Raw genomic sequence first — 27,799 nt, 5'->3', positions numbered from 1 at the left:
TGTATGCTCTTCAGATTGCATGTGGTAGAAACCTGGAAAATGGAAATTCACTGTTTGGATTGCTTGGAATATCATTTTCCTAGAAATGAAAATTTTAGATACTTTATCTTCCTAAATTTGACATAGTGTCTCTCTCTAGAAATTTGAGATTCTTTCTCTCTCTTAAGAGTTAAAATTTGAGAAAGTTTCTCTCTATAAAAATTTCGAGATAGTTTATCTCTCTAAAAAATTTTAGGTAGTTTCTCTCTCTAAAATATGATATAGCGTCTCTCTCTAAAATTTTAAGGTACTTTCTCTATCTAAAACTTAAAATTTGAGATAGTTTGTTTCTGAAAAGGGTGTGGTTTCTATAAGGTAGCAACCTTAAAGAATCCAATTAAGGCGTACCTTCAAATTATATCATAACATAGAACTTCGGCATAAAAATCTGAAAATCTATTTTATTATTTAATTATGACATTTTAGACCCCAAAAATAGTTAAAACAAGTAGATCTATAAACATATGAAAGTTTTGAAAATGAACAGTCTAGATAATGTATTGCAAGATTAATATTTTTAGGACTCAATTTTTTTTTTTTCATATTCATTCATGTCAATCGAGATGATCAATTAGAGGGTTTTTCAACATTAAAACAACATTTTACGATGGATTTTTGTGGTCCATCTTTAATTCAACATTTTAAGGTTGCAACCTTAAATAAACATTTTCTTGTTGAAAATTTTTACATAGTTTCCCCCTCTAAGAAATTTTAGGTACTTTCTCACTCAAATTTGAGATAGTTACTCTCTTTAAAATTTTAAGATGTTTTGAGATGGTTTCTCTCTAAAAAATTTTCAGATAGTTTCATTCTCTAAAATTTTCTATCTAAAAAATGTTCAGGTAATTTGTTTTTCTAAAATTCTAATGTTCTTTCTCTCTCTAAAACTTAAAATTTGAAATAGTTTTGAAATAGTTTCTCTCTTTAAAAATTTTAGGTACTTTCTCTATCCAAAATTTGATATAGTTTCTGTCTAAAGTTTTAAGATATTTTATCTCTCTAAAACATAAAATTTGATATAGTTTCTCTCTAAAAATTTTTAGGTAGTTTCTCTATCTAAAATTTGCTATAGTTTCTATCTCTAAAATTTTAAGAAACTCTCTCTCTAAAACTTAAAATTTGAGGTAGGTTCTCTTTTTAAAATTTTTGAGAATTTTCTCTCAAAATGTTTTTAAGTATTTCCTGTTTGTAAATTTTTTTAATGTAGTTTCTCTCTCTAAACTTTTTAAATATTTTATCTCTCTAAAACTTATGATTTGAGATAGTTTCTCTCTCTAAATGCTTTGAGATATTTCTCTCTAAAAAAATTAAGTTCCTCTCTATAAATTTTAATGTAGTTTCTCTCTCTAAAATTTTAAGATATTTTCTCTTTGAAACTTAAGATTTGAGAAGTTTCACTCATTAAAATTTTAAGATGCTCTCTCTAAACTTTAAATTTGAGATAGTTTCTCTCTCTAAAAATTTGAGATAGTTTTTCTCTCTAAAATATTGTCTGTGTTTTCGCTCTAAAAGTGTCATGTATTTTCTCCCTCTAAAATTTGATATAGTTTCCCTCTCTAAAATTTTAATATGAGTCTATGATAAAATAGGTTGTTTCCATGAATGTCAATTCCATCTATTTTGGTGGAATTGAGATTTCCAAAATTTAGGCTTAAAATGACCATTTAGGAATCCCACGGAAATCTCAATTCTAATAAAAATGTCAAATCTAAGCTAGCCAAACATGATTGGCCTAGCCTTTTCCAAAAAAAGTGACTCCTAGAAATCTGAATCCAAGGAGCCAAAAATGGGCTCTAAATAGTATTGGGATAATGACTTATGACATATTCGTTTTGGTGGAAATTTTGGGCAGTTGGAGACCCAAATTACACCAAAACATCTCTCGTGTTTGTTGAGGGAGTGTGGAAGCCTAGTATGAAAGCAGGACATTCCAAGCGCTTTTAGAAACAATGTTGTTCTAGGAAGCTGCGGTTCCATGATTTGTGGAAACAATCCCCTCTTCCACCAATCAAAATGCCGTCTGTTTGGATCCCTTGATTTTTTACTCCTTGGAAAAGTCAATCTTAGAATTGAGATTTCCTGGGATTGATATTTTCTGGAATATGGTATGTGTTGTTTGGATTGCATCCAGTAGAAATCAAGAAAATACAAATTCCCTATTTGAATTACCTGGAATATTTTTTTCCTAGAAAGGCAAGTCCTCTCTCTTTAAAATTTTTGATATAATTTCTCTCTCTAAAATTTGATATGGTTTTTCTCTAAAATTTTAATACAGTCTCATTCAAATCCTTAAAATTTGAGGTCGTTTCTCTATCTAAAATTTGATATAGTTTCTCTCTCTAAAATTTTGTAATACTTTCTCTTTCTAAAACTTAAAATTTGAGATAGTTTCTCTCTATAAAATTTTTTAGATAGTTTCTCTCTCTAAACAATTTATGTAGTTTCTCTCTTGAAAATATGATATCATTTCTCTCTCTAAAAGTTTTAATGTACTTTCTCCATCAAAAACATCAAATTTGAGATAAATTTTTTGAGATAGTTTGTTTCTTTAAAAAATTTTAGGTACTTTCTCACTCTAAAATTTGATATAGTCACTCTCTTTAAAATATGAAGATGCTTTCTCTCTTTAAAATTTTAGTTTTGAGTTAGTTTCTCCCTAAAATTTTCAGATAGTTTTTTCTCAAGAATTTTACTATACTTTCTATCTCTAGAACTTAAAATTTGAGATAGTTTCTCTATCTAAATTTTTTGAAGTAGTTTCTCTCTCTAAAAATTTTAGGTACATTCTCTATTCAAAATTTGATAATATTTCTCTCTATACAATTTTAAGATATTTTATCTCTCTAAAAATTTTGAGATAGTTTTTCTCTTTAAAAATTTTAGATACTCTCTCTAAAATTTGATATAGTTTCTCTCTCTAAATTTTTAAATACTTTCTCTCTCTAAAACTTAAAATTTTAGATAGTTTCCCTTTATTAAAATTTTGAAATAGTTTCTCTCTATAAAATTTTTGAGATAGTTTCTCTTTCTAAACAATTTCATGTAGTTTTTCTCTCGTAGAGACCCTGATATCGACTGAAAAAGTTATGGATTGGTTGAAATGTCCTAGGTAGATCACCCGGATATTTTAAACTATTCACCCCACCTGGACCCCTTCTTCGTAAACTTGGCCTCCATCAAACTCTTATTGTTCCAGTGGGACCAAAGGCGTCAAGAGGCAAAACAAGGTGACATAGACTCATAACAATTTGACCATGAAGCAATCAGAAGCAAAAGCTCTGATGTTACCTCAATGAGAACTAAAGCCCCACCAAAAGTCTGATGGCAAGATACCAACGCCACTTCAATCATCACACGGGCAACCCAAAGGATTAGAATCCTGATGCCATTCCCACTGGCGCTAGTGCCAGTCCAAACAGCACCAAGCCCTTGGCCTAACTCTTGAGCTACAACATGACAAAAGCCTGGTGACAGTACCCATGCTGCCAGCGCCATTTCAATCAGTGCCAGGTCCCGAGATCTCCACCAGGCAGGAAACAACCTAACCAATATGACTGAATTGACGAGCTGACATGGCAATTTGTATCAGTTGACATGGTAGGCCCATACTGTCATGTCAAATGTCAGTACGCTCAAGGTTGTCGAACTCTTATTGAATGATAATTAGACGAAGGTACAACCAAGATGGTGGGCCAGTTGGTATCTCCGCCGGTGCAAGTCAGAATAGCTTCAAGCAGCGATTGGTCCATCTGAACCAGATCAGAGTCACCAGAGTGCAACACGTGTCCAAAAACATATATGAAGGCAGTCGGAATGCCACCGGTGTCCTTACTAATGGCTTCAGATCTTCTCAGGTCGTATGGACGCCACATTATTGAGTAATTAATATTTAATGACCGTCATTATTACAACATTAATGACGTGGCGCGATTCCATCCAGCGCCGGTGCCAAACTAAGTATCGTCGAAGTTCTAATGGCCCAAAAATCGCACAAAACGGACGTACAAGTTGTCACGAGTCCATTTTGCCTATAAATAGCCGCTTTTACCTCATCCAAAAGGTTCGAATTTTCAAGGATTTTGAGCCTAGGTTATGCCCAAATTCCTCTAGTCTTGATCCCTAAGTTTGAGCTTGAGAGAAAAGCCCCAAGGTGAGCCCATTTGAGCAACCCCCATCCTATCAAACCCTACAATCCAAAACTGCAACTACAAACTCCTTCAAGTTACATATCAAACCGACGGCGGTCTGGATAATCAGACCTTTTGGGCCCCTTCTTCTTATTTCTATTTGTCACGTTAACAAATTGAGAAAGTTTGGCATTGATTATGGATCCATATGATCTGAATCGACACCGACTTTGGGCGTCGGGCATGGGGGTCCTGCCTAAAGCATAAATTTCTTTTATTTTTCTTACTATTTCTCGCATTTATTGCTTTTTATTCACATTTATGATTTTTATCGTATTTTTCTTTATTTATGATCCATTAGCCTATTCTTGCTTTTCCTTTTAATGTAGTATTTATTGTCTTTATTTAGTTATGGTTATTTCTTTTTCTCCCTCTCTCTCAAGTCTCTTATATAGGGTTCTTATTGATTAGCATTTAATCTTCTCTCCATCTTCTATTTTGGTTGGCGTTTATTCCACTTTCTCCTTGTGTTTATCTCATAGTGTAGGTTTATTATTTTCTTTCTCCTCTTATCTCCCTCAGTATATGATTACTGTTCCTTTTCTTGTTGTGTTTATTATTTTTGATTTGTAGCATTTACTTCTCGTTCTTATTTTCTTGACGTGGCAATGTAGATCTTCTCTTCTGATCATTGTCTTCTATTCTCTTTGTTAAATAGGTTCTTCTCTTCTCATAGTAATCTCCATTTCTTGATGAATGTGATGTTTATATCATTTTCCCATTTTCTTCTTTTATGATATAGGTCCTCCTTTTCTCCCCTCTTCTTTAATATAGATTTGCCTTCGTTATCTCGCATAAACATATATTCCCTTGGTTTACTACATTAATGCTTCCTCATAGTTCTCTCTCTTTGATAACATAAGCAATCTCTCTCTTCTCATCCCAACCTTTCATCTTTTATTATGTGGTTATTTCTCTCTTTTGATTCTTCGATTAATTTGTTGTATGTTTCTCTTTTCCCCTCTTGCTCATTCAATAATGTAGATCGCTCCTACCTCTCGTGTTTCTCTTTGTAGGTATTATTAGCCTCTTCTTTATTGTATCTTCTCTATTTTATGATGTCGGTGGGGTCCTGGTTTCCCTCTCGGTGGGGAGGCGAAAACCCTCGAGCAACCGCAGAGCTCCGGCGTGTGGTGCATGCGCGGGCCCTCGTGCTAGCGGATGGGAGGCTGACAGTGAGAGAGATTTTTGCCATTGGAGCGCAAATGCTATTACGCCGCTTTGGGGGTTCGGGGACACGCCCGGGCGGATGGCCCTCTTAGAGCAATTACGAAGCCCTTCAGCTGGTCATTAGTGCAGTTTGGATGGGTGCCCTCTTCAAGCTCACAACCTCTCTCCTCTCACTCTCTCTATGCGATTGTGGTGGAATCCGAATGTCCTTCCTCATTGGTCGCCCTCTCGGAGGGCTTGTTGACTGCTAAAGGGGGTATAGAGAAACTCGGGAGTCGAGACCCACGGGTTTGCTCACATCCGCAGTTTGTCGTGTAGGCGGGGTTGCACACACAGACGTGAGAGTAAGACAGACACAGAGAGAGAGAGAGAGAGAGAGAGAGAGAGAGAGAGAGAAAGGACAACTCAGCTTAGGAGAGGTGGGGGGGGGGTGGGTGACCATCGCGACCGGGGCGCCCGCGGGACCATGCACTTAGGGGTATCCCTTTTCTCTCAAAGTTTTCTCTCTCTCCCTCTCCTCTCACTCAAAGACTAGGGGCTCACAAAGAAAGAAAAGCTAACAAGCAAAAATCTGGCCTTGATTCTTCCCATCCTTTTGGGGTATTGGAGCTTGTAAAAAGGGGTCCCTTTTACAAGTGAGTTAAGCTTGCTTATATAGAGGATTCAACAAACGAGGGTGGATGCTCAAAGTTCAAGCTTAAATACAATTAAAGAAAGTCAAAACAAATCCAAAAATTAGGCACAAATGATCAAAATGCCCTTATGATCTTTTGCCCGAATGGCGAGACCTTCCCTGTATGCAGGTTGCTCTGCCATGGGAAGTCCTTGGAAGCTGGTCCTGCAACTTGTGGCAATTGTTCAGCTATTTTAGCAACATACCTTCGTTCTTCCCTCGATTGTGAGCATTTTGATGCCCTTTAATCGTGCAGTGGTGGCCATTTCCCTTGGGGTGACAGTTCGGCCAGTTTTGTGAACTTTGTTTACCAATGCATCTTCGAGCTGTGTCATTTCAGCTCCAGGCTCTGCTTGCAAGTAAAAGAGGAGGATGTTGCAGTTGTTTTACGCAAAGTTTGGGCTGATTTGGTGTCGATTTGCTCATTTGCCTAATTTGGAAGGTTGTCGAAGAAAGGGATTTGGGCAACTGGCTGGATTTGCTTCTTTGGCGATCTAGGGACTTACATTCATCAATCCACGGGTTGAATGCAAGAGTTGTACCAAAATGTAGCTCTTTGCGAGGTAATTCTATTTAACTCTTCCCCGCGTTAATCCAAGGCTTGGACGTTGAGCTCTGCTTCATCGAATTCAGAGCTTGCTGAACCCCTTGTTTTTCTTGGTTTCTCCAGTCACTTTCCGCTTCGAAGCAATGGGGGTTCTCGGTCACACCACAGTGTGCTCCTTAGGTCAAAATGACGGGGCTAGTGTGATCTAGAACATGTTAATGTTTGAGCTTGGTCTGATTTCAGAGAAAGGCGTCGTGGGTTGGCAAAGTCACTGTCGAAAAACATTATTGCAATCCCCATTTTCGGGACTGGTTTAGTGAAGCCACACCGCGCTATGGTAAAACCATGAGTTTCGAGGCCTCATGAGCGTAGACCCCTCTAGGGAGGTCCGATTGAGCCCAAATTTGGTCCTCGGGGGTATTTTGACTTTCTGAGCACGATGGCAGTGGTCTGGTGCCCTACTGCAATGTTAGCATAGGGCTACAGTAAAGGGTCCTTCTTTGGTGAGAGGGCACCGGACCCAGGTTACTAGGCTGAAGGCTTTATTTTTGACACAATCTTGGTCTGTGAATATTTTATGAACGTGCTAAACCAGACTATCATCGACTCACTCCTTATTCGCATGAGCTTATGAAGGTACGTCAAAAATGACGTACAACAACTTACTCCTCCAAATGTTGTGCTTCGAGAGAAGCGAGAAGTGAGACATTCGGTAAAATTTAATGTCGTAGCTCCTCTGGCGAATCCTTGCCAAGATATGTTTATTGTCTCGATCGATATTTTTTATTTCTTGTTCACTGCCACAACGCAATCCTCGATGGGTAGACCTTGCTGAGATTTTCCCTTGACTGAGGGGTGACCAAGTGGCTTCTAGTGGCCCTGTGGGTTTTGCCAGAATCCGTTTTTTTTGGGAGGTCACGCTGATGGTCTGCCTTCAGCGGGCTTATGACTTTTTTTCTCAACGCGAACTCCTGATATTCCAACCAGTGGGGGGGCCTTCTTGTGAGCTTTATCCCATTCTGGCTAGGGAGGTCCTAGCATTCGAGTTGGCGGGGGCCCTTCTTGTGAGCTTTATCCCCATCCAAATAGAAACGCCAGGAGCAAACAAGGTACCTCATGGCTTACGTCGTTCTGGTACAGTTGGGGGTTTCTCGAATTACCCAGACTTGATAGGAGGATGGCCTTTGAGGTAGTCCCATTTTAGGGGACTTCACTCTGGATGCTTGAAATTTGATGGAGGAAGAAAAGGCAGGCAAGGTACCTCTTCGGCTTACGTCCTACTAGTTTAGTTGGTGGTCGCCCGAATTACTAGACTTGATAGGAGGATGGCCTCTGAGGCGGTTCCATTTTAGGGGACTTCACCCTGGATGTTGGAGTTTGAGGAGAAGAACGACAGGTAAGGTACCTCTTTGGCTTACGTCCTAATGGTCCAGTTGGGGATTGCTCGAATTACTTACACTTGATAGGAGGATGGCTTCTGAGGTGGTCCCATTTTGGGGGACTTCACCCTAGCTGCAAGAGTTTGATGGAGGAGAAGAGGAGGATAAGATTTTTTTTTTTTTTTGACTTGGTGGCACTAAGGCATGGGAAAAAAGGCTGGCACTGGGGCACTGAGGCTCTAGTGCCGAAAATAGGAAGGTCGCACAAAGGCCCAGGATAAAATTGTGGCACTAGGGCGCTGAGGCTCTGGTGCCGAAAATAAGAAGGCAGCACAAAGGTCTGAAATAAAAAGGTGGCACTGGGGCACTAAGGCTCCGGTGCCGAAAATAGGAAGGCAGCACAAAGGCCCTAGATAAAATTGTGGCACCGGGGCGCTGAGGCTCCGGTGTCGAAAATAGGAAGGCGACACAAAGGCCCGGGATAAACTTGGCCCGAAGGCCGGATAATTTTTTAAGGCACTGGGGCCCGTAACATTTATTGGAAGGTACTGGGGCCAAAATTGTTTTTGAAAGGCATTGGGGGCTGAAGTTTTGGAAGGCACTGGGGCCCAAATTGTTTTGGAGGGCATTGGGGCTAGAATGTTTTTGGAAGGCACTGGGGCCTGAATTCTTTTTGGAAGGCAGTGGGGTCGGAATTTTTGGAAGGCATTGGGGCCCGTATTTTTGGAAGGCACTGGGGTCGGAATTTTTTTCGGAGGGCACAGGGGCTGAAAGTTTTTTGGAAGGGCACTAAGCCCCGATTCTTTTGGATGGGACTGGGGCAGGAAGTTTTTGGAAGGCGCTAGGGCCGAAATTTTTGGAAGGCACTGGGGCCGGAATGTTTTTTGGAAGGCACAGGGGCTGGAAGGCACAGGGGCCGGAATTTTATTGAAAGGCACATGGGCCGAAATGTTTTTGGAAGGCATAGGGGCCGACATTTTTTGGAAGGCACTGGTGCCAGAATTTTTTTTAGAAGGCACAGGGGTCGGAATTTTTTTGAATGGCACAGGGGCTGGAATGTTTTTGGAAGGGTACTAGCGCCCAAATTTTAGAAAGTTTTCCTGAAGGCCGGAAGGAGGAGGCTCAGTTCAGGCGCCCTTTGTGGTTATTCACTTGAACCGAATGGGTATGGTGTCAAAGAGTGGTTTTCTCCATATCCTTTGTTGGAGCTCTTTTACCCGTGACTTCGAGGTCACGTCCACCGATTGATTTCCTCATTTACTCGTGGCGCCCTTTTTGGTTTTTGGCCATGTCCTACTTTTTTTTTTTTTTTCTCAGGACTCTTTTACTCATGGCCATGCCCACTTGTCATTTTTACTCATGGTGCCCTTTGCAGGTATTCACCATGTCCCTGTTTTTTTTTTTTTATTAGGCGATTTTACTTATAGCCCCCTCTTTTTCCTTGGGGCTACGTCCACCTGAAGCGCTTTGACTTTTACTTGCGATGGTTGCCATCGTGCCTGACTTCTCTCTTGGCGATCATTAATGTAGTGAGTCTTGACGGAGGAGTCTTGAGAATCTTGAGGGCATGGTCTTGCCTCGGGCTGATTGCGGTGGCTGGTGGTCGAGGCCGGGGGTCTTTTTGCCTTTTGGCGTGTTGCCTCGAAGAGTAGCTTTATTGTGATCCGGGCGGTTTGTGCCCAAATGGGGTCAGTGATGGTGGTGCCCACGGGAGGTGTTAGATGGCACTTGTGGTAGTGGCATGAGGGAGGCACCTGGGGGCGGGGCGGAATAAAGATGCCACTCGCAGGGGGTGAGAGGGAGTGGCACCCACGAGGGGTGGTGGAATGATGGGGGCACCCGCGGGGGGTGAAATGAAGGAGGCACCCATGGGGGATGGTGTGAATATGGTACCCGTGAGGGGTGAAATGGAACGGCACCCGCGGGGGGTGGAGTGAAGATGGTACCTGTAGGGGGTGGAGTGAAAGAAGCACACGTAGGGGGTCGTGTAAAGATGGCACCCGCGGGGGGTGTAATGAAGACGGTACCTGCGGGGGGAAGGTGTGAAGATGGCACCCGTGGGGGGGGAAATGATGGAGGCATTGTGAAGATGGTACCCGCAGTGGATGGAACAAAGGAGGCAACAGGGGGGTGGGGATGGAGGCATTGTGAAGATGGTACCCGCAGTGGTTGGAACAAAGGAGGCAACAGGGGGGTGGGGATGGAGAAGCAACCCGTGGGGGGTGTAATGAAGATCGTACCCACGGGGGGGGAGGGGGATGGAGTGGCACCCGCGGGGGGTGTAATGAAGATGGTACCCACGGGGGGTGGAGTGAAGATGGTACCCGCGGGGGGTGGAGTGATGGGTTGCGCTAAAGAAAGCGTGCTTAGAGAGGCGACACTCGATTGATGAGGAACCTACATGCAGAGGCGAGGTCAGATGGGGAGTGCTACCGGGATGGTGATGCATTGCTCGAGATCTTTTTATGTGATATGCTGAGGATGCATGGCTGCCATTATGACAGCGTGAAATGTTACCGTGTTGCTTCATGGGCAATGCTTGACAGGTGAGGCGTGAAAAGGTTTAAATGTCGCAGTCAACAAGGTGCCGTCGTGGTGACACGTGGCTAAGCAGCCGGGCGGCATGGTTCTCGGGAAGCAACAAGGTTTGATGAGCCTAAGTCCTTTAAAAAGGGGCTAGGCAGGAGAGCATGAGGGCAGATTTTTCCTCTTTTTGTAACTAAGTTCCTTTTCTTGATGCTCCTTTGTGTGGAGGTAGCGTAGAGACTTAAAATTTTTTTTTTTAAGAACTTAACCAGTGAGCGATGCCCGCTGTGGGGGCTGACTACTTTGCACCGGCCTTTGGGGCGTGCCCGGGTGTTGGGAGTATTTGCGAAGGTATTTGCCCATGCAGAAACAATGATGAACCCATGACAGAGGGTGAGCTTGTTGCTCTAGAGCTCCTCTATTTGTGCAGGACCCATGACATGAAGCCTGCAACCATGTATAAGGTGTTGAGGGTGTGCCATCCTCATCGAAGGATGAGTTGAAGGAGGAGGTGCTCCCCATCTTCTCCAAGTCTTACTTTAAGAGATGGATGTAACCTCTTGGTAGTCACCACCGCTTTGAGAAAGTGGTGGACCCTTGAATGGGTTACGGTTTAATGTACTTCCTTATAGTTATTTGTTTGTTGTAACCTCAATTCTGTAATATTTTTGTTCACATAATAAAAACCCTCCGTTGTGTTAATATCTCCTTCTTTACCTTGTGCCGCTGTGTGCCGCTTTCTCTTTTTTTTGTTTTGGGCCGGTGCTGTCCTTATCCCTTCTGATGGTGGGGATAAGGAATGGCTGATGGAGTTCTCGTGGGGCGTTTGCTGCGTGATGGTTGGGATGCCCTCGTGGGTTTTCATCCCAACCCTTAGGGAATGTGTCATTGCCGATTTTCTCAAGTCCCCATAATTTTTTTTTTGAGGGAGACAAGGAATGAGGTTCACTTGCCCGTGAAGAATAGTCGTGCATAGACATGCCCCAGGAGCTCTGAGTGGACCCGTGTTGTAGGTAGGCCAAGTGCGGTTGGGTTGCATGGTTGAGCGGTGGTAAGCGTGCTGTTTCTGATGGGCCATGTTGTGCATGCAAAGCAGTTAATGCTGGGCGAGAGAGGCGGCGTTGATGTCGTATGACGGTTCGATTACGTTCCCTTAGTGCTTCCACAGGATGGAGCGTAATCTTTCGCAAGTGTGGCACATCGCTTCGCGTGCTGTTTGTACGGCCGTACCTTCGAGGCACCTGATGCCTGCTTGTACGACGCTTCGATTTGTACGTCGGTAGTGCTTTAGTGTCCTGCCTTTGATTCTTTGCTTCACGTGCCACTAGCATTCCTCTGCGATCGAGGGGGGTGGGTCGCCCATTGATTGGCTCTTATGCTGTCGGGCTTTATAAAAGGAGGGTTGTTTGCTTTTCCCTCTTACCCATGGTCTGCATCCCCAGTAAGAGCAAACACCCTTTGTGCCTTTTGCTCAGGCCTCCTTTTTGGATTTCGCCTCTTTCCGAAGCAGCACTTTCGAGTAAGGACCATGGCTGGCAGCAGACCTCCAGCTTGCTTTGGATTGATCAAATGGTTGGTGCACCATTTATGACCTGACCCTTTGGCTTCTTTTTTTTGTGTGTAGCCAAGTGTGTGAAGGCGGAAGGTTCACCGACCTTGTTTCTTCGCCTGGCGGTGCCACCATTGTCATCGAACTCCGGGGTTTCGAAGGTCGAGATAGGAGGGTCTTTTCACGAACATTGTGTGACTCATCTGGATGCTGAGCCGAGACTTAACGCTGAACCCTTCTGCTCTGCTGGACTTGCGATTTTAGCGTTATCAATGCCAAGGTCTAGGGGCTTGATCCTGGGGTGAATGATTTGTGCCAGCCTCCAGAGTTTGCACGAATGTCCCCTTTTGACCTCAGGTGAGAGCTTGAGGCTGTCAAGGCCTGCACAGTAGGCTTGGGGGCCACGTATCCTGGAGATAGGATGCTTAGTCAGTTGAAGGACCTACTGAGGGATCTCTTGGACTGGGGGTCGGGGGTTATCCTCCACGGGGTCACGACGCCCAGGCTCCTTGACTAGCGCACAGCTTCCTTACGCAGGTAATGGCAAAGAAACACTCCTTCCTACGGGAATATGAAGAGCAGAGAAAGCGACTCATTGTCAGGGGCATCCAGTCAACACGGGAAGAGATTGAGCTTTCTCGTGAGATAGCGAGGGTGGAGAGTAAGATCGCCCCGCTTCAAGCTCGTGCAGCTGCTATGAGGGCTCGTCGAAACTGGAATAGGGAGGGAATGGTCCTACGGTTTCAGTTTCGATGAGCCTTCTTACACATGTGAATAAAGTGGAGCCCCTCTTATTTTGTTTACTCTGTCTATTGTGCCGAGGTTCTCTTTCCTTTTTGCGATTTAGTTTTGAACTTTACCTTCCCGTCGTCCTTGGGGATTCCTGACCTGAGAGGGAATGGCAGATACGGTGGGTTTGGCTACCCCTAGTAGCCAAGGCCCAGCTTCTGGCGGTGTCGTGCTGACATAGCTTTCATTACTGCGAAGGGGGCTAGCATCCCTTTATCGTTGTTCATACCTTGATTACTGGACGGCTCATAGTCCATTTTCCTCATAATTTGATGGGCCTTAGGTCCTTACAAGTCCCATCTAGGCATTGCCACAGTCTCCAGCGAAGGGTCGCTCCATGTGCTTGTCTGGTTGGGGATTCCGTGGGATTCTGAGACGAAGCCTGGTAGTGGGGAGGGTGCAATTTAAGGGGAACATCTTCCTTTGTTTCCATCTCCTCTTCCTTCATTATCTCGACTCGGTTAGTCAGAGTCAGATTCGACTCATTGCTCGCGGGTACCTGATCTTGTCGGGTGAGCACGAGAGGTTGATTAGGGGAAACTGATCCACTCCTTGTTCTCGGGCGGCTAGGCTGAATTGTTTGAACACATTTTTCAGCACCTTGGTCCCTGATGCGGAATAAAGAGGAAGCAGGTCAATGAAGCCTTAACATATAGTGGAATTCATGATATTCTCAGAATTGCTTCAGAACTGGTCAAGATCTTCATATGCATTCCAAAAGGCAACCTGCCAAGTTTCATCTCAATCAGACATATCTAAGGTAGTGAACACAAAGAAATAGAAATATTGGAATCTAGCACCCTAAAATTGACCCTATAACTAAAACTATATCTTTGGTGCGTCAAACAGCTCTGGGACCACTGCCATTGGACCCAGAATGGGCGAAACTATGGGTCAAGTTTCAGCTTAATCAGGCACTCCAGAACAAAGTTATGGGTATAATACCAAAAAACGATATGCCGCACACTATTCTCGTGTGGGCACTCTGCACCAAACACCATTAAACGTGGCTGTTTTTATAGTCTCAAGCAGTGACTTTTGATGCCAATATCTCACGTGTTTCGAGTCGGATCATACTCAAATTTTCTGAGTGTGTTCGCCTCGTCAAGACAAGCATTTCAATATATGGTATACTGCGTGACAACGCCCGAGCAGGGATAAAAGCTAGAGAGAACTTGCTGATCTGTGAAGAAGTTGCGGAAAATTCAGCAGTAACACACCTCGCTCGAGCGGCCAAATCACGATGCTCGGGCATTGGACCGATGCGAAACTAATGCCATCATGTGCATAAGGTTCAGGGCTACCATTGATCTAAACTTCATACATGATGAACGGATGGATTTCACACACGAAGGTGACGAATTGAGTATAAATTCTGGCTGTCAAATTCTAGATTCTGACCAAAACCCAAAAGTATTAAAATCTTCATTCGAGCTCCAAATCACATCTCGTTTGTTGCCACACGATTGTGACGGCATGAACTGTGCACTACAATGAAGAAATTAGGGAAAAACATTTAGGAACGAGCACACTATCGATATGAAGTTTTCAATATTCATGCAAATTTCAAGTCTCATGATCATGGCCTAAAAGCATGATTCACAGCTCGAAGTTGGTATCAAATTGATCACCAAGACAATCTCTACAAGAAAAAAATTATCTTTTGATCGAACGAGCATTAAAGCAACCTCGGATCAGTCACGGAAGATCACGCAAGTTCTCGAGCAGCAGCAGGGACTGTTCTGGAATTTCATTTATTGTTAGGCAGGGGCAAAACAATCCTTTTGCACCCTATTTTCTTAATTTCTTTTAATTCAATTAAATTTTAATTATCATCAATTTAGCTATTTTTGGGTATCCACCCTTGTTTGGGCCCAATTATATATAAACATGCAATGCCTAATTGTAAAAGGACGTTTTGTTCATTTTTCAACCATTCAATAAAGATTTCAATTCTTGTTTAAGTTCGTGGGTGCATCTTGGAGAGAGAGAAAGGAGAGAGAATAAAAGGGTCAGTACCCCTCGATGAGATATTTTCTCTCTCCTCCTCTTTTCTCTCTCATCTTTATCTCTTTCATTCTCTTTTCTATTTTCTCTCTCATCTCCATCTCTCTCTTTCTCGCTCCTCTTTTCTCTCTCATCTTTATCTCTCTCTTTCTATTTCATATTTTCTCTCTCATCACTATCTCTTTTTTTCTCTCTCATATTTTCTCTCTTATCTCTCCATTTCTCTTTCATGCTTTCATCTTTATCTAATTCTCTTTTTTCCTCCTCTGGTCTATCATGTCTCTCTTTCCCCGTTTTTCTTTCTTTCTCTATTCACGCATGACGAACCTATCTTCTATTGTAATGCCTTCTTATTCTTGAGACGATGGAAGCCTATTGTCGCTTGTGTTCTCTCCCTCTCCTCTTTTGCTTAACACAATTGACACAAGCCTATTGCTGTCTGTGTTCCTTCTCTCTCTCTCTCTCTTCTCTCTCTCTCTCTCTCTCTCTCTCTCTCTTCTGTCACAGACGGTGGAAGCATATTGTCGCTTGTGTTCTTTTTCTCTCTTCTCTCTTTATGTCATAGCTAGTGGAGGACAATCGCCGTCAGAGTCTCCTCTACCTCTTTCTCATGTCACAGCCGATACAAGCCTATTGCTGCCTGTGTTTCCTCCTCACTTTTCTTCCTCACGTCACAGCCACCAGAAGCAATCATTGTTTGAGTCTTCTTTCTCCCCATTTCATCACCACCTGCATCTCTTCTTTCTTCTCCCTACTCGTCACAGTCGGCGGGGACCCAGCACCATCTAAGTTTTCTCTCTCCTTCTCTCATTGCCGCCTGTGTCTATCTTTACCCGCTTCTATCCCAACCTCCATGTCAGATCTAATCTCTAAGTCAGTTTGTATAATAGAGATCTTGTCACACCATCATAATGGGTCACGACAACAATCTTCAAATTTGGCAAACAACAGGGGCAATGGTAACTCTCGAGCCAACGCCCGGGGCAACCAACAAAAAGGAGTGATCAGTGCAGCTGTCACAGTTAATGATCTGAAGAAGGTCACCTCCCATACTTTGGACCACTCCAAAGCTGTCGGCACAGCAAAGACAGCACCTCAGGTAGGCAAACAACAACAGTCATATAATCGGGTGCCACCACCTGCGAGCCTTAATCGAAGTGAATATTGGATCGCCCATCAGAATAAAATTTATCTCTTTGAAAAGGAATGGATGCCTGCATTGCTCCGACTACTGTTGGAATAGAACATGGTTGAATTACCTGAGAACAAGTTTCCTGACAAAACTGGTCTTGATACGCATGCAAGGTACTGTGCTTATCATCGAAGGGTAAATCACCCCACGGCGGACTGTTATACACTTAAAGACCTCATCAAGGATTTGATCCAGAAGGGTCAAATTAAGCTTGAGGAGCTCAAGAAGGCATTCGGGGCAATAGAAGCCCCTCACATAGTGACCGTCGATGAAGAAGACAATGTGTCTGATCTCCATGGAGCCTTCCTTTTCAGGATGCTCCAACTAAGCCTTATCACACTAAGGCCAGCAAGGCAACCCAAGTGCTTTGCTAAGGGAACAGAGAATCAGTGGTGCTCGTACCATCAGATATGAGACATGATCTGAGCAATTGCTCCAGTTTTCATGAGCTAATTGCGAAGAAAATACAGGAATGCAATGAATCCTGTAATCTTCGCGAAGGGGAGCCCCAGATCACAGCTCCACCGGTGTAAGAGGACCTCCCGAGATAAGACCTAGTTAATGATGACTTGGGTCCTGCTAAACTCTCAACTTCCCAATCATGGATAGTCTATCACGGGTGAAGCAGACTTAAGTCGTTAAGATGAGAGGATATCCGTCAAGCTAGGGTTGTTCACAAACCTAGTAAGATGAATCAAGCACTTCCAAACGCACCCAAGAGGAGATGGGCCACAAGAAGGGCTCGCAGAAGGAACAAGCCTCCTCAAACGCCGGTCGAGCAAGAGTTTCTCAGGCCTCTTCCTCCCTTGCCTACTTTGTCGGATTTCATCCCTAACACAATCATCCTTCCCCATTCACCTTATAAGGAGGACACCCCAGGGTCATCCCTCACTCAACACGCTTCTGATGAGGGCGATGATGTTAAAAGCACTCCCCAATGGTCTAAGTAGGAGAAATTTCTAAAAGACTCCTTGCACATGTCTAATTCTGGTGATGACGTAAAAAGCTACCTAGATAGGTCCAACGAAGGGAATGACCTTAATTCCCCCTCACTTACTAACTCTTCTTCTTCCCCCTCCTCCTCTTCGGTGTCTCCTGCAGGTATAGCCTTGCAATGTCCAGACTTCGATGCCCTTGATCTAGAATTTGTAGGAATAAACATAAGCAGGATGCAACGGAGGCGGCTGGGTTCGTAATAGTAGTTGATGTCTTGACAACGGGAGCCTAGTCACAGCCATCTTCCTCTATTGGGAAGCACATGAAGTTAAAGCCAAAGAAACCTCAGTGCCCCCCGAAGCCGGACTTTTAGCAGAGGTTGATTGAATCATGAGGGCAGACCCTCTATTCTCAAGAAGCTTGTCGCATGGTACAAATCTCAGAGGCCTCATCCACCATGGGGTAAATGATCTTGAGGTCAGAAAAGACGCTACAACCACCACCTCGGAAGCCAGAAGCCTCAAAAACTCCTAATCTACTGCTTCTCCCTAATCCAAACATAAATAGCTTACCCATCCTCCAGCTCCCTGGGCTCCTTCCTCTCCCAAATACCCCAAACAATCCATCTATTCTCCAATTCCCCGGGATGCCTCTGATCCCATATACTCAATTGCTTTCTAAGCCTCAACCTAGAATACCCGCTCTTCCTAAACAAATCCCTATCCCTGTTAATCAAACTACTCAAGCTAAGCCAGCTGCTCAACCAAGCCAGTCAGCTGACCAAAATAAACCTTGCCCGCTCAAACCTGTTCCTCAACCCAGCATACCACCCAAACCAGTGGCAGAACTAAGTCCACAAAGCCTTGACTAAGAAAAGGTGAAATACGATGTGATAGGGCATATGAAAAAGCTTCCAGGCCTTCTTAGCATCTACGACGCCCTCATGCTCTCGAAGGATTATCAGATAGCTTTGCTTCAAGCTCTCTCTAATCCAAAGGTGTACAAGACCGAAGTAGAACCTATTGAAGTGGACCCGATGATTTTAGGAGGATGTATGCCAATCACTTTTTCAGAGGACAAATTGTAATTGGGGGAAAAGTTTCACAATTGCCCTCTCTTTGTGACTGGCGAATTACATGCATGTTCAATCTACCGAATTATGTTGGATGAAGGGTCAGCAGTCAACCTTATCCCAAGGAGAATCCTTATCCGATTGGGATTAGGGTCAGAAGACCTTACTCTAACGCACATCATAGTTCAAGGATTCAATCAGTCAGGAGAGAAGTCGGCTGTTACAGTCCGCCTTCGTCTTAAGATCGGTGATCTGAATGATTACGCTCAGTTTTATGTAATCGACACTGACACTTCCTACAACATTATCCTCGGTCAGCCATGGCTCCATGACCAGGGGGTGGTTCCAACGACACTACACCAGTGCTTCAAGTATAGTCGAGATGGAAGACAACATACGGTCTATGCTAACAAAAGACCATTTCCTATAGCCGAGACTTACTATGATAATGCTAAATCTTATTTTACAGATCTGGTGTCACCTAAAAAACTGAATGATGGGGATCACAAGTCAGCGATTAAGATAAGATCTACGCCTCATGAAGATGTTGAAGACGTGGGGAAAACATTGGTAAACCTGTTCAAAGAGGAAGAAAGGCAAGGCAGAATTCTCCCTCTAACCACTATTCAGTTTAGCATCCCGACAACTGTTCCTGAAGAAATTCCACCTTCACTTGAAGAAGAGTCCTCACTCTCTTTTGAGCCACCTTCACAAGAAGATGAACTAGAAATCCCACTTGAAATTGAGGAGGCCATGGCGACAGAACTCTCGATTCCAAAGATTACTTACACACTAGACTATCAAAAGGTCCTGCATATCCCCATTGCGCTCTTGAGAGCCGAATTGGCATCCCAGCTGCCACAGAAGGTGATTCAAACCTCGGTTACTGAGGATATTCCTCAAGTCTCGCGTTTCCCGGATTCTATAGAGGGAGAGTAGTTGGGGACAGGGCATCCTGCTTGTCCTCAGGAACAAGACCCTCTGACAGAGTTAAGAAGCGAGTTTCTCAGTCTCTAGAGCCAATTGAAGGTCATGTGTACCGCTTCAAAATATCTGAAGGAGTTCTTGCCTGAGACCAAGAGTTATGATGAATAAGAATTTAAAATGTCGTGAATAGAAGCCAAAACCCCTCCTGACTGGACTATCTATAGCAACTAGGCTCATCAAATGATGAGAAAAATGAATTATGAGCCCCTATCCTATCAAACTTTAAAAGGAAAAGAAGCAACTGCTCCTCTGTTTGAGGTTATCGGAACCACAACAGTTTGTTGCAAGACAAAGCAAGGCCTAGGGTTCCCTTGGTGAAAAGACAGAAGTAGTAAAAGCATTGAGTTGGGGACTACCTAGGAGCGGGATATCAGATCTTGCAAAACACAATGAATAATAGAATTATGCAACAAAATGAGACAGAAAGCCAATGGCATTTTCATTCACAAGCTCAAATTTGACAATTGACGGTGTACAGAGAAGGAAATAAGAAGCAAAAGAGAGGACATTTTAAAAAATGATCAATTATCTTATTGATCTCTGCTTTGCATGCTGCGGAAGAAGCCTCGGTGTCTTGAATACGTTCCTTCAGTTCGGCCACCATTTGAATCTCCATTCCCATCACCACTGGTTCGAACGCAATGGTGTGTCTGAGTTCTAATAAATCCGTGACCAGAGAAGTCTCCATGGCCCTTCTCTGAATCATCTCTTTCTCAAGCTTAACGAATTCCTATCTTAATATTTGCGTTTCCTCTCTTATTTCAATCATCCTTTTGAAGCAAGCTCATCCCTCCCTTTTGAGATCAAGTTGATGTGCAGTCATAGTGGCCTTCTTCTCAGTGCAAGAACCTATTCCCTCGCTGCGACGCGAGATCGACGCCTCCAAGGAAGCTAGCCTCCTTGTTTGTTCCTCATAGTGTCGTCTTTCCGACCGCTAGCTCTCCAACTCACTTTGGGTAGCATAAAAATGGGAAAGGACTTTTGGTGCATTCCCAACAACAGCGGTCGTGACAGAAAATTCCCTTAGTTTGCTTAAGCCTCACCCAGCTCATTGAAAGGTAGCTCCCTTAAACTCTGAAGGCCTGCACAAAGCATGCCTGCAATCATACCAGAAACCCTGCTGAAAGTGGGCCTAGATGATGCTGCTGGGATTGCCACTGCTGGAGAGGCTTCAGTTTCAAGGACTGGGCTTGTAAAAGTGATAGCCACCTGAGCCACTGGCTCTCCTGGAACGATGGCGATGGCGGAGTCTGGAGCTTCGTTCGCATCAGTCCTAGAGGCAGCCCCCACCTCAACTTGCCTTGATTCTTTGATACCATCCTCGTCTCCTTGACCTTCACCTATGCAGATCACCACTGTTGTCCCAGCATCCTCCAAATAAGTTTTTTCCCCTTGCTTTTCACCCTCTTGAGCTGTCGCGACAGTATTGGCAAGTTCAAGAGCTGCCTCTTCCCTTTGGCCACTCATCAAATGTCGATTCAGCTTCAGTCATGGCCCCTTCTATCTGGTCTGCGCCTGCAACAGCCAGAACCTCGGCCACAAAAAGCTCAACCCCTTCGTCGTCATGATCTGTGCCCTCAAGGGCAGCAACGTCTTGGTACTTAGGGGCATCATTAACCATAGGCCCTTCCTCTTGAATCATGGCCCTTGCCTCTGTCGGGGCACTAAATTCCTGAAGCACATAGGCCATGTCAGTAGCCGGTTCCCTTCCTAGAGCAATACCTCTAGAGCTTTCAATCTCATTAGTCTCCATGTAAAACATAGCTGACCTAGGAACTACCCCTAGACTTAGAGGTGCCTCTCCAAGTTTCGGAGTCATTTCCCAATCAGAAGCAATATCAATAGGCCGGAGTCATTCACCTCAGTCTCTGAAGAAGAAGGGAATAGTTCAGGTGAGAGAGAAGATGGTGGAGAAAGTACGGAAGCTGACATTGATGGAGTTACTAATGAATTAAAAGAAGGAGAGCTACCTCCTGACTCCAAAATCACAGGAATTTTGGCACCCATACATCTTCAAGTATGTCTGCTAGCTTGAGTCGGTGCATGAGTATCGGTTGGGGGAGGGGGGGGGGGGGGGGGGGGGGGGGGGCGTTTCCTTTTCTTTTCTTTCCCCATGTCGGAGGAGGAGCAGTCGCTTCAGAACTCCGTCCTTGAGAAGGGCCCGCAGCCAATTTACTATGAGGACCACTCCCGATCAGTGCATTCAAGTCCTGAATGGGACACCTCTCATGACCTGGGACCTTTCGACCCTCACTCCATTCGAAGATGGAACCGAGTTTATCAAAGATGCTCTTAGTTTTCTTCTTCATGGCAAGAAATTGCGGCGAAGTTTCATTGACCACTATCTCCCGAGGAAGCCCAAGAGCCTCTTAGTTCAAAGGATATCCTAAGACAAAGATCTCGCCAAGACCAGGAGTATCCACTAGTCTCCTGACACCAGTTGCCATTTTCCCCTTTTCAAGGGTTATCTGCATCCCAGTATCCTGGACTGGTGATTCTCCACCAGTTTTCATAGGCCTTGGTCACCCGGAGCCTTCTGCCAAAATGAGGTAATACATACTTGCTAATCTTTGTCATCACTAGACGTGTGGACCACGCGGTCCATATGTGCTCGAGAAACCAGCACTCTCAAAGAGTCCCAAGCTCTTCTGTCTTCCTCGTGTTTATTCTGCCGTTTCGAAAGACACAAAGAAGGGGCATCTCTGATCAAGCCCATGCTGAGGGGCAAAGCGATGAGTGAAATACCCTTCCAATCTGACACTGTGTGGGGTCCGATAAGGTTATACTCCTCCTCTAATTCTCAAGATGAACATCAGCTCCCTGATGGTGGTAGGAGCACCGTCTAGCTCCTTCCCCAATTCATCAATGAAAGCATGATCGGTGAAGCTTCCAACCTGGAATGGGACCAAACGCATATTTGAGAAGTCATGCCCTGAACAAGCTCTGAGCCTTCCTTGGGCTGTGAAAGATAACCTTTTGGCCAACAATCCTCCTCAAGAAGGGGCATATCTTATCTTCTGAGTCTGGGCTCCTAACATAGGTGGCAGGGAAATAAGCCCCTAGCCACCCATATACAGAATGGATGGGGAATGGAGTCTTAAAATCTCTAGGGAACGCTTCTCCTTCGACAATGCCATTCCCTGCCTCCTTGCCTTTGTAAGCCTTTCCACGAGAGATGGCCCCCAAGCCATGGTAAATATTGCACCAAACTGGTTGAGCAAGGGCATACTCACGCCCTCTTGCCATGTCGCAGGCAACATCGAAGGTGCCTAGATGAATGTCATCTGCCCCTCCAGGGAGCACGAACTTACATAAAAATAAGGCCAAATATGCGGCCAAGAAGACACAATTATCGGTGGTCTTAGATTGATACATGGGAGATGTCCCCTTTGCAACTGCCTTCCCTTTTCCTCTTGGAGTACCTCGAGCACCTTCAGGATAGTCTCCACGAAAGAATTTCACTCATTCGATGAAGGTTACTCGACCATTGTTAGATTGGGCATGGAGTAATTAGTAAACCTCGAAAACCTTTCGAAGATTAGCAGGTGGCTCTTCTCTTCCCAAGCTAGCACCACCAAAGATGATTGAGTTCTGGGGTACGAACTCATCACACATGGCCCCGATCAGCGGAAGGCCCCGATGAAATGAAGATCTAATAAGGAGATTCCTGTTTCTCCATGCCAGAAGCTAAGTATTACTAATGTGGCTCCATGTCTCGAGAAGTACCTTGAAAGTATCGAAGCACCGATCATAGTAGCTGGCTAAGCATTAAACCGTTGCTAACAAAGAAGCACGTTCAAGAATGCTTCTGTGTGATACCAACACTCTGGTGGTCCAGGAAGAGTATCCCTTTAAGTATTGGTGCTCCCCTTGTACTTGAAGACCTTTTCCTGACCACATTAGTCCCTTTATTTGCACCATTCGCTTTCCTAGGGTGGACAAGTTCTCCCTAGAAGCTATATTCTTGTGCATACAATGAAGGAGTGCCACCCTTTCGTCAATGCTAACATTGCCGTCATTGTACTATTGAACTTCAAAATGAACTGGGTCAGTGATAAAAGTGACACTAAGAGGCCACTCTGACTTGCATACTGGCTCTGTCAGCCAAATGGGCTCACCCCTTACTTGAGTCTCACCGGTAAATTCATTGGTGTAGATCTCCCCTTCTCTGAGAAGGTTCTTTATGTCAGGAATTTGGTAAGAAGACTCAGTCATTGTAAGAGGGCTCAAGGATTCACTCCCGAATGGAAATTGCTAAGGCACTGGATAAGCGTCAGCTGTGTCTTCAGTGACCAAGTACCGGCTGTACTGTCAGAGGTTTAGTGCCGGCTATGCTTCCAGAAGCCTAGCACTGATTGTGTTTACGTAGGTCAAGTATCGACTGTGATTTCAAAAGTTTAGCGCCGACTGTGTTTTTAAGAATCCAACGTCGGTTGTGCACTCCAAGCTTAGCACCGACCGTGTCTGCTAAATGCTTAGCGCCAGCTATGTTTACCAACACCTACCGCCGGCTATGTTCACCAAATGCTTAGCGCTGGCTATGTATGCCAACATCTATTGTCGACTGTGTCTTCAAAAGACAATTGTTGCTCGGGTTCAAATCTTCTTCACATACTAAAGATTCTGCATGCGCCCTGTTGTGCCGCCTGACAACTGTCACCACATCCTGGCCTAACACGCATGGAATGATGATTGTTCGCCTTCTGGCAACAGTCGACCTCCAGCGACCGTCCGTCTCCTTGCACCCTTCAGATTCCTACCAGGAAACTCCCTTCCGCAGCTGGAAACCCTCTTCGACTTTCTCAATGTCGTCGGGAAACCACCATGCACCTGCTGGAAAACTGCTAAAATTATAGGAAAGCCCTGGCCAGCCCACTGGTACAATTTATGCCCCTTCTTTCCTTCATCGGAACCTTCAAAATCACGGTCGGAGTTCTCTGTTTCCCCGGAAGACGTCTAGTGCTGGCTGGGAAACTCCTGTAACCAACTAATCCCTCCTCTTTTTTTGCTGGCATCTCCTTGCTCAGTCTGAACCTCCCTTGTAAGCCGACAACCTCTTGTTACCCTTGCTGGAATACCCTATGTGTTTGCCGAAGCTCTCACTGTAAAAACTTTGTACCTTAAGTTTTTATCCTTCGGTGAAACAGTGAAAATGGAGACTAACCCCTTTATATAGCTGAAGCATTCCTCAAATACCCTTCGCAAACTAAAAATTTCAGCCATGTCTAGAGAAGGCCAAACGATAATGGGCCGGATCGGGTTGAGCCTTGACCCAAGGCCCGAGCAAAGTTTCATCGCTGCTGATGAAATTCCATGCAACAAAGACTAGGACAGGGTCGGGCTTGGATCAGGGCCCGAACATTAACCTACACCTAGCGCTGGCTATGTTGTCAAAACTACTTAGTGCCGGTTGTGTTTTTAGTAACTTCAACGCCGGCTGTGTTCCTAGGAACTCAGTGCCGGCTATTTTCTAGAGCTAGCATGACTGCCCTCAGTGCCGGCTATGTTTTTTTAAACCTCAGTGCCGTCTGGGTATTCAAGAAATAGTATTGGCCGACCTCATCGCTGGCTGCATTTTCAAAAGACCCAGTGCCGGCTGAGTGTTCGAGAAATGATCATTGTCGCATGCCCCATGCTAAAGCCATGTGTGTCCTACTATTCTCATCCCCAGTAGACTTACACCCTGATCGTGACTTATTATCCCTAGTGGAGTTGTACCAAGGACATTCAACTCCGGCCATGACTTCTCATCCCTAGTAAGAGTCATACTCGTATTGCAGCCCATTATCTCTAGTGGAGTTAAGGTCATTTTTGCCATTGCAGCCCTCAGTGGATTTACCTCACACCTAGTTATCCTGAAGTCGAGTACCATTTTTCACCTATAAGGGACCCACACTTGTTCCCCTTATCCGTAATGAAGTTGGTCTTCACGTCTGAACCCCTTCTTGGCCTAAACTATTTCATCCCCAAGGAGTCAAATTCCCATCTACAGACCTATTCTCCGTGCAGCTTCACACACATGGTGACCCAAGCCTCGGTCCATGCTGCACGACCCTAAACTGCACAACCTCAGTCCGCGTTGCATGATCTTAAACTGCATAACCTCGGTGTAGGTGCATGACCCTAAACTGCGAGGTCCAAACTATACGACTATAAACTGTAGTGGAGGTCTAACTGCACGACCTTAAACTGCATGGTCTAAACTATATGAACCTAAACTATATTACACATCCTAATCGCATGATGTTAAAAGGCTTAGCACCCTAGTCTGAACTATATGACCTTAAACTGCAGTGGAGGTCTAATTGCACGACCTTAAACTACATGGTTCAAGCTGCAGGACTCTAAACTGTATAGCCACGGTCCAAACTATATGACCTTAAGCTATAGTACACATCCTAGCCGTATGAGGTTAAAAGGATCAGCACCCTGGTCCGAACTATATGACTTTAAACTATAGTGAAGGTCTAGTTGCACGACCTTAAACTGCATGGTCCAAGCTGCAGGACTCTAAACCGGATAGCCAAAGTCCAAGCTATATGACCTAAAACCATAGTGCACATCTTGGCTGCATGACGCTAAACTACTTAGCACAAGTCCAGGAGGCATGACCTTAAATACACCCCACCACATACATGCACTGGCCCCTTACGTGCATCTTCATGCAAGCCTTTCCTAACCGACCCGTTCGTGTGTGCACCATCTTCATCGATTCCCTAGTGAGTCCACCTTTCTTCATTGCCATCATCCATCATTCCTCAGTGAGTCCACCGTTCTTCATTGCCATCATCCATCATTCCTCAGTGAGTCTCGCCCATGCTCACAGGATGACGAGCCATTCCGCCATCCATATTTGTCGTCAGTTATCGGGTCACCACTTTTCCTCCACCATTCATACATAATCCTTCTTTCATAGGTAGTCTCGTGCCATCTCCCCAAAGTGAGTCAAAACCATCATTATACTCACTCCATGACCTTCACAGACTGCCATCAATCCCCACCATGGTCTAGCTGTATGACCTTCAACTGTAGTGCACGTCCTGGCGGTACGACGTTAAACTGCTTCGCACAGGTTCTGAAGAAATGACCTTAAACAAGCCTTCACAAAATAAAAAATGAAAAAAAAAAAGTGGGCACGGTGAAAAGATCCAAAGGGCATCGTGAGTAAAAAAGGAAAATAAGGGTGGATATAGCCAAAAGGTCATGGGTAAAAGAGCCCCAAATAAAAGGAAGTTGGTGAAACCCGTCTCTACGACACCGCTCCCAAGTCCAAGTGAAAATCTGCAAAGGATGCTCAGACCAATAAACAGGTTCATGCAGCACTCACCTCAACAATCAGCTTTAGCCCACACTCAAAAATAAAAATCCTTGGTGTCACAATACCAAGACCTAAAAAATACGAGCTTGAAGGAAAAGATTTCGACAGCTTGAGTCCCTTCACTTCCTTCTCAAAGGGGTAGACCTTGTTCCTATGCCTGGTAAAATAATCACCCCAATCAAGGTTGGCTGGTGCGTACCCGATTGTACGACTGTTGTTCCTCACCAGCCTAGGGTGTTACCTTTACTGTGCTTATCCCTTTAGAGAGGTCCAAAGTTTGGGAGGGAGCCTTCTTTGAATCAGTGACCATGACGGCTGCACTGATTACCCCTTTATGTTGGCTGCCTCATGTGTTATTCCAAGAGTTACCATTACCCCGGTTGTTTACTAAACTTGTAGAAGGTTGTCGTGTCACACCATGGTGGCATGAAGCCAACTTTCTCCATCTTAATATGAATTGATCTACGGGCTCATCAGGGTCTTGGGTCAGGGTGAGAAGTTCGATAGTTTGAACCTCTCTCTCGACCTCATAGAAGCGTTGATAGAATAGTTTCTCCACCTCCTCCCACATATGCACTAAGTTTGGAGGAAGTCGGGCATACCATTGAAATGCTAGGCCATCGAGGGTCTCAACGAACTGTCAAAGAAGAAGTCTCCCATCAGCCGCTATTTCTCGACATGCTGCCAGAAAGTGGGCAATATGCTGGTTTGGAGACGTGGTTCAATTAAATAAAGGAAAATTCCCTTTCTTATAATTTGAGGGAAACGGGACCTGATCAATATACGAGGGGTATGGCCTTTGATAAGGTGTTGCACCCTGTATCCCTGGGATTTGTCTGTTCTTTAGGCTATGGGTGACCATAGCATCAATGTTTGTCTGAGAGACGGGATTAGGGACAAAATTGTCCTGTGAGGAAGAAGGATGGGGCTACCATGGAGGTGCACCATCTGAGTGATGGGAAGTGATCTCATGGTTAGCCGACTGGCGTGCGAGATCGATACGATCAATCTTTTCCATCATCGTGCGCACCATATCCTCAAAATTGTTCATGCGCTCTTCCTGCGCATCACTGGGCTCGCTTACGACCATTACGCCGACCGTTTCTCTATGGGGGTCGACGTTAGTGGCAACTGAGGGCTTGTAAACTTGAGCCGTATGTGGTAAGTCAGTCAGCAAGGGGCCAGCGTGCCCTGATTGAACTCAACTCTTATATGCTGATCGACTTTGGGTCGGTTCTCGACGATCTTGGGACCGTGGTTGCTGAGCGGCTGGGTCTTTCTCTAAGATAGTAACCATAGCACAGGACTCATGGAGCTCTTCTTCAGGCTTCATTGTCCGAAGGGGGTAGAAGGGATTCAGGGGAAGAGGGTCGTCAGAGTTGGTCGTTTCGACTACCTTGGTCGCCTCCCTAGCCAAACTTTGTAGAC

General features: G+C 44.6%; 1 protein-coding gene across 31 annotated transcripts in view; it reads left to right on the top strand.

Moving 5' to 3' along the window:
* The window catches only part of LOC105420199 (uncharacterized), a 67,437-nt gene that overhangs the window by 13,343 nt on the left and 26,295 nt on the right, over positions 1-27,799 (top strand). The gene's annotated exons all lie outside the window — the stretch shown is intronic.

This window comes from Amborella trichopoda, chromosome 1, assembly GCF_054954075.1.
Source record: "Amborella trichopoda isolate Santa Cruz 75 chromosome 1, AtrichopodaSantaCruz75HAP2 v2.0, whole genome shotgun sequence".
Classification (NCBI taxonomy): domain Eukaryota; kingdom Viridiplantae; phylum Streptophyta; class Magnoliopsida; order Amborellales; family Amborellaceae; genus Amborella; species Amborella trichopoda.
This window is presented reverse-complemented; position numbering and strand designations above follow the sequence as displayed.